The following is an 8659-nucleotide window of genomic DNA, read 5'->3' as shown; positions in this document are numbered from 1 at the left end:
TGTGTCCCAGGACTTTCTTTTTAGTGAGCATCTTCATTATCATTATATGATTTTGTGAAGTTTATTTGAAGATTATGCAAAATCACTTAATTTTATTAACACCAAATAAATATAGATGACAAAAAAAATGAAATTTCTTGAAAAAATCTTGTATTCTTGAAAAGAAATTCTGAAAACCACCAACATTTTAATCTTCAATATTCTGTTTAGTTATCAAATGAAAATATTATGTATATATCGCTACAATGGCAATTGAAAAGGATGATTGTAACAATATAATACACCGAATTGCAAGAAAATGTTTAATATATTAACCAAAACACTTTTCTTAATAATCGTTTAGATACATGTTAAAAAAAACCTCAATCATATTTTGAAAACATGATAAATATTCTCGAGTAAATAAAAATATTTGTCTTAGCATTTTTTAAACCTTTTAACAATGGATGTTTGTCACAATCTGATATGTCTCTGATAGTATATAGTATATATACATGTGAATAATGACTGGTCCCTTGCCTGGATCATGACAAATGTGATGGAACATTGTCAGTTCATCACGTTACAGGCTCAAAGCAGATGATCACAATGCTGAACAGAATGGGACACTGTGCTTCATACGGTCAAGCTGAAATCATAGACACTTGTCTTGCTGAGGAAATCATTGCCAAATCTGAGATGCATGGTGTTGTTCCAACCAACATCGTACCTGGTGTCTTTGTTGAAGAGGCTGCAGATGACTTTACTGAAGAGAGACTTGATGGAAAACACTCATCATATTCTACAACCATGTTTCTATGTCAGAAAAGTCAGTCTGGTCCAACAGCCCCATGCATGGTATATGCTGATCACTCTCACAGGAAACGGACTTTTCAGTCTACAAGAATGTGCAAGAACATGCGGGAGTTTAGCACTCACGGCAAACGCTCAGTTATGTGAGGCAAGCAGATTATGATACTGTGACTAATACTGAACATTAAGCTGCAGTTTGAATCTGGCATTGGCGTGGTTTCCATGCTATGTACACTCAACTGTTCCTACACAAACCAACGTTGGTTATTGTCCGATTATTGATGGCGCTTCTACAGCGTTCAGCACTGTGTATACATTAATGAAGACAGTTCAGACCATGATGTCCAGCCTTCAGCAGCATGACAGTGTCATTACATCTGACCTGGCAATCAATGTAAAAGCCGAAGAAATCCAAAGGTCAGAAAGAGTTTTCTGACACTGTCATACGCATTGGTGGGTTCCACATTGCAACCAACATCCTCAAACTCTTGGGTAAAGACATGAAGAATCAGGTATCCAGATCTTCTCATTGAAAGTGTTGTTTATACAAGTGGATCAGTCACTGCACTTCTGAATGGAAAGTTCCACAATCAGGGAGTTCAATGTCACAAGCTATTGATGGAATCCCTTTTTTCATTTACAATGGCAAACATTTGTAATCTGGCTGATTAACAAGGGGAAATGTGTTGCTAATGAATAATCCAGTGTTGACAAAATTATGGCCATCCAAGATGCTGCAAAGGAAGGTCATGACTTTCAAGAATCAGTTCTGAAGTCTTGTAGATGAAATCCAAACAGTCACTCTCCAGTTTACCACTTTCCAGAATCAGATGTAAACAAAGAGCCAAGCATATGCATTTTGGGATTATTACATTCCAGTGGTTTAGCTAAGGCTTCAGTTCATCAAGGCGGAGATGACAGGTATTTGGTCACTACACCTATCATCCACTGCTGCACTGACTCCATATTTCATTGTTATGGACAGTCAGAACAACACAAGATGGTTACCAGTGTACCCTTCGGACATGAACCTCCTATCAGAGAGACATCCAGACTTGCATAAAGAGTTCATAAATGGTACCATGCAATCAGACGATCTTGTCAACCGTTTGCCCAGACATGGACAGATATGGCACTTGAGCAAACTGTGAATTTGGAGACAAAGCACATGGGGTCATAATTGGAATAACTAAAGAGACGGAAGTACAAGAACGATGGTTTCTAACATGTCGTGAACGTGCAGCGACTGCGGGCACACACAAGGAGTCAGCTCCAAATAGATTTAAGCGGAATGAAGATGATGTCCAGCAGTTAATTACATGCTTGGCATCAGGGGTGATGACAAATCTGTTATCATTTCATGATGTATTCGGTGACACAATGCCTCTTATCAACATTGCTACTGGAGTTGTGATGCCCAAGGACACTTCAGCCCGTTTGATACAAGCGTGTATCTGTCCAACAACTCAAACTCCCAGACAGTGACAGAAGTACATCAACAACCCTAAAAACAAAAAGAGAACCTCTCTGATTTCTCAGAAACCTTGACACGTATTGGCCAAGACAACCCCACAGCCACTGGGTTGTGGCTTCAGTGATGGAGAAATAGGTGTACTGATAACAAAGGGTCATTATGAGGATGTCCAGTATCTGACATCAGACCACGAGGAAGTAGACACTCGGCTCCTCTTACATGCCAAACATGCTTCTTCTGAAAACCAGAGGATTGTGATTCAGTCACCAGATACAGATGTTGCTATGCTTTGTACGTTTCTCTTTGCTGATCTCGAGTGTCAAGAACTTCGGTTCCATACAGGCATTATAGACAAGCTGAGGTTTGTACCTGTTCATTCTCTTTGCTCAAGAATCAAGACCGAACGTTTGCAAAGCGCTAGGTCCATCACTGCATGTACTCACCGGATGTAACTTGACCAGTTCACTGTCAGGACTAGGAAAGAAAAAGACATTGCCTTTTCTACTGAACAGTGATGTACACCAAATCAGATTAGCACAGCTTGGTGAATCCCTTGAATTAGGGGAAGAATTATCTTTGTGAGGAATTCATTTGTGCTCTCTATACAGTTGATGACAGGGCTGACAAGAAGGCAGATGGTGTCAGGTACCGGCTTTACTGTAAGAAGCAACTCAACAATGAAAGATTACCGCCAACCTCAAACAGCCTTATCCAGCACATGAAACGAGCAAACTACCAAGTCTATGTCTGGAGAAGGGCATTGCAAGCCATGCATGATCTTCCTGCTGTTGATGGCCATGGTTGGGAGACAAAAGATGGTTTAATTCAGCCTGTGTTGATGACAAAGCATCCCCCACTCAAAGGACTGTTGGAATTGACATCCTGCAATTGCACAACAACATATGCATGTAGTGTCATTGAACTATCTTGCACTGGTGCTTATTTCTGAAGATGAGTGTTATAATCCAAGTACAAGGGATGGGTGATTTTGATAGAGAATAGAGTCCAGTTATTCAGACGTGTTAAACATTGTACAATGTGAAAGGAACGCTATGTTAAAGACTTGTACATTTTGTCTCTATATATTTATAGAATACATATGCAGATACCTTACCAAATGTGACGCAATTCCAAATATTCATAAAAGAATTGGACTCTGACCCGAAGTTTACTACTGATGCTAAACCTTTAGATTGCTAATTTCCTGTTGATGCGTTAAACATGGCATTACCATAAACGTATTGTAAAATGCATGAACAAAACAGTATATGTTAATGAAGTACTTCGTTGTCAAGCCATATATTTCATTGATAAAAACTAGGTGGTGAATGGCGACCATTATGTAAAATGTCTATTATGACAAACAGATATTATGTCTTGACTGGATTTACATCAAGGAATTATTAAAACACTCAAATACACTAAGTGTGCTCAGTTGTATGTGTGAATTACACATATAAAACCAATCACAGGTCATAATTAGTATGTACCATGCCCTTTTCAGAATGGTTAATTTGCCAAATGTCGGCCATTTTTCAAAATGGCCGTCCTGGCTGCCTTTTGTCTTATGTAGTAATCTTCTACAATTAGAAATCTTTCTTGGTCACTGAAGTAATTATGTGCTTTGTTTCATAATGCTGTGACATATGTAACAGTTATTATAGATGTTGAATCTATCTCACGATGCAGATGTATCTATAAAATGAACATAGTTTTTACAATGGGTACCTTCCATTAAAATGCCTCTAACTTTTTACCTACCCTATAATTTGGGATTACATAGTACCTAGAAATGTTCAGTAGGCTCTCCTGGATCAAACTGTGTAGTCAGACCTTTTATGTAGAAGGTGTTGAACAAAATTATTTTTTCCTGGCTTAGCTCCTGTACTATAACATCGCATATAAGGAATCTTCTATTTTCCAATGGTTATGGTATATATGGATATGTCAGTCAGTTGGAAGTGTAGACATGTTTCTTAATGAATTTAGAACTCGGTCTGTTAATATGTTTCATCAGGAATGGCATTCCACTTTAGAAAATAGTTCACGATATGCTTATTATAGAACTTTCAAGACCTTACTTCAACCAGAAATTTATTTATCAATACTCACGACGGAAAGTTTAAGGAAGCATTTCATTAAATATCGGCTAGGTTACCCACCAGTAAACCTTGACGACAACCGTCTGTCCATCACATAAGCTGAACAGATCAAGCAAGTTCTCTATGAAGAATCAGGTGCATTCTCACGAAATGAAGATGACATAGGCTATGCAACAGACTTGAATTTAGAAATCAGGCTTAAAGATCCAGATCCAGTACAACAGAACTACATCTCTATACCATTACCCTTGTACAAAGAAGTGAAAGAGTACATCCATGATTTGGTCAGAAAAAGTAGATCTCCAAAACCCTAAACCTTAGTCAATTCAAAAACTGGTTTGGATTAAATTTCAGATTGGCTGTGAGAATTTATCTCTATCACACACATGGTGATGGATGCCATGCGACTAGTGACACTGCTGTCCCAATTCTTCCAGAAGGAAAATGTTGACGTTGTTGACTCAGTGCAATAGCTGTCATACTTTGATGCTTTATCCACTCTTCACCTTAAACTTGACAGTCTCCTCACCTACCTGTCTGAAGCTGGAACAACCAAAGATCCGACAGCAGTGGACTCAAGAAAAAGGTACATATTCTACCTAGATTAACATAATCTTAATGAATCATTTCAAAATTGTATTATAATGTGATCAAATAGTAATTAACTCTTTGAAAACCCTAAACATTAGTCATTTCAAGAATTGGTTTGGATAAAATTTCAGATTGGCTGTGATAAATTCATCTCCATCACACTCATGATGATGGATGCCATGCGACTAGTGACAGTGCTGTCCCAATTCTTCCAGAAGGAAAATGTTGATGTTGCTCTTGTGGAGGTAAACCAGTGAACAGAAATCGAAAAAGAAACGTTTTAAGTGTAACATAATTTATTGATGTTTTCTTCAATTGAATTTATCAGAATCTTTATTATCTTTTCCTCATTCCAGGTGAAGTTTGACCATTGCTTGAGAGATTTGTCACAAGTCAAATCTCTGCAAACAGTTTACCTAAGAACTGAAAGCTGATGATGAACAGTTGAACTTCAAAGGCTACCATGTTCTGCGAACCCCAAACTTCAATCTACAGAGACTTGTTGATGAATTCATTGCTGTCTTGACAGATAACTTCATATCAGGTCTAAGAAAATTAATTGTGTTTGTTTTATCATATTGAGGAAACAAGATTACATACTGAAAATACATACGGAGTGAAATGAGAAGCTCAGAAAAAAGAATCAATGGAATGTATTTACAAAGTACATTTTAATATCAAGAGTTAGTCAATTGTTTGTAGTTATAATTATGTCAGTAATTTAAGGCAGTATTTCATTGAAACATTACAGATTACCATTAGATGACCTTTTGACGTCCCTGGACATACTGTCCATGCGTCCTATCAGCTTCTTGAGTGATGACAAAGTTGACCAGATGGCAGTAAAGAGCTTGATATCCCTGTCGTCACTATGGTCAGAAGGTGGACTCTGAAGAAGAGTGGAGTTTGCTGAAGAAGGTTGTGCTAGCACAGCAGTATCCACTGGAGTCGATCCATGAGCTCTGGAAGCTGCTTGGGAATTACCATGCAGACGAGTTCCTAAATATGATCAAGCTGGCCCAGCTGTCACTGACACAGGCTGTGCATACTGCCGGGTGTGAGAGGAGGTTTTTATGCAGAATCAAACCTTGACCCCCTCTTGCAACAGGCTTACAGTAGCCAAGCAGGACACAGAGAGTCTAATTTAGACCGCGCACTTGCGCCATTGGCGCATGATATTTAAAAATGAAGCATACCTTAACCTGGTGGGTCTGATTGATGTACTATAAAATAATTTGACTCGTATCAATCATGTGAAAAGATACCTCTCAAACTCTTTAATATTTACAACTTATTTTCACAATTTCGAGCAAGCTATCGGCATTCGTAATCTCCGCAGTGCTGTACACGCTTTCCCGCATCTAATGCGGTGCCTAAATCAATGCATGGAGCTTAAAATACGTAGCTTATTCAAGTCATGCGGTTTCGTTTTACATTATGAGTCACGCCCCTTACCAGTGTATTTCCCCAGGTCTATATCAAAGGGCGTTAAAACAAGTTGAAAAGACAGTGTGCAGTTATCGAAACAAAATGTCGGGTGAAAAGACGTCTGCCGCTGTCAAGCCGCAGGCGAGAATACATTTGTTTTCGATACAAAACAACAAAACTGATAGAGAAAATGCCAAAACCGCTGCGAAGTCAAGTGATGACAGTTCTAATTCAGTAATTGAAACGGAACCATCAAAAAGCCGACACGCTGACCGATGCTGAAACTGAGAGCAAAACCTCAACCCGTTCGTCCCAATCGAAATGGCAGGGTTTGTATCCGCGGGTTCTGTAAAATGAGTGTAAAACAAAATGACTTGTGCACTTTGTCTGAAAAATGGAAAACATAATGTTTTCACTGATGGAACTGATAATTTCCGTACTTCCACGCTCAAGAGACACGCTGATAGTGCCGACAAGTTTTGCCGTGCAAGCTGAATCGTTGAAGGGACAAATGAAATGGCAGTGAAAAAATGTGCTTAGTGAAAAGAAAAAAATGCAGCAATTCAATGTATGGAAGTAGTTCTTTGGATGGTAAAGGAATCCTTGCCCACTCAAAAGTATCCCAGTTTGAAGAATCTTTTGAGAGAACTATGTTGTCCTTTCACTGAGAATTTAAAGATTGGGGAAGGCTGTGGGTCAGGATATACAGCATACACCAGCATTCCAGCAGCTAACGAAATGGTGTCGGCGCTGGCATCGGTTATGAGGAGAGACTTGGACAACAAGTTTTTCCGTTCCCCGTTTGTAAGCATATTGACTGATGAAAGTACCGACATCACCGTTTACAAAAAGTTAACAGTGTTTGCAACTGTGATTGACCCAGAGACATTTTCTGCATCTACACATTTCATTACTAATGCCAACAGGGTACAGGATCTGCAGTAGCAGAGACACTTACAAATATCCTTGATGAAAAGAATGTTAAATGTATGGGTTTTGGAAGTGACGGGGCATCTGTCATGACAGGTTTGGACAAAGGCGTTACTGGACGGTTGTTGAACAAAAATCGTTTGATGAGTGTATTGTCTATTCTCTATGAACCGTTACTAGTGTTTCAGAAGAGAAATCCTTATATTTGTCCCCGCCGCAACGCGGAACAGGGGGACTATGTATACAGGTGTCCGTCCGTATGTCCCGATTCTTGTTAACGCGATATCTCATGAACTGTTGCACCCAATCTCTCCAAATTTGGTGACAGTCTACATTGGGGATTACCCAGACACCAGTCGACTTTGGTGACCTTGACCTTATCTTCAAGGTCACCATGACACTTTGAACACTTTTCAAACTCTTGTTAATGTGATGTCATGCACTGTTGTATCCAATGTCTTCAAATTTGGGGACAGCCTACATTGGGGGATTACACAGACACCAGTCGATTGGGGTGACCTTGACCTTATTTTCAAGGTCACCACGACACTTTGACAACTTTCAAACTCTTGTTAACGCGACATCTCATGGACTGTTGTACCCAATGTCTTCAAATTTGGTGACAGCCTACATTGGGGGATTACGCAGACACCAGTTGATTTGGGTGACCTTGACCTTATCTTCAAGGTCACCATGACACTTTGAACACTTTTCAAACTCTTGTTAATGCGACATCTCATGGACTGTTGTACCCAATGTCTTCAAATTTGGTGACAGCCTACATTGGGGGATTACGCAGACACCAGTTGATTTGGGTGACCTTGACCTTATCTTCAAGGTCACCACGACACTTTGACAGCTTTTCAAACTTATTTAAACGCGATATCTCATAAAACATTGCACCCAATGTTTACAATTATGTTGACAGCCTACATTGGGTGATTATGCAGACACCAGTCATTTCAGGCATCTTGTATGTGACCAAAAACTAAAAAGTAGTAAATATAGATATTCCATTCTTTAGCGGCGGGGACATTGCCATATCAGTGGCAAACATTTGTTCTCTTGTGCAAGTATCAGTAGAATATTCCATTTCATTTCTGAAGGAACTTTGTGGTGAAAAGTAACACACAAAAAACTAACTACATGGATCAGCTTCAAATTGATGTGACACTAAATGAATCAGAAATAGCGCAGTTCAAGTCCAATCATCTGCTGAAAGGTAGAAATGACATTGAAAATATCAGAAATAACTTTATTCAAGCTGTAATAAAAAAATGAGACAAGGTTTCCAAACGACAGCATCATATATGCCTTTGGTGTGCTTGGTATGCGTCCAGTT

Source organism: Haliotis rubra, unplaced genomic scaffold (assembly GCF_003918875.1).
Source record: "Haliotis rubra isolate DU_JTF1 unplaced genomic scaffold, ASM391887v1 Scf253, whole genome shotgun sequence".
NCBI classification, from domain to species: Eukaryota; Metazoa; Mollusca; class Gastropoda; order Lepetellida; family Haliotidae; genus Haliotis; species Haliotis rubra.
Note: the sequence above shows the minus strand (reverse complement) of the source record.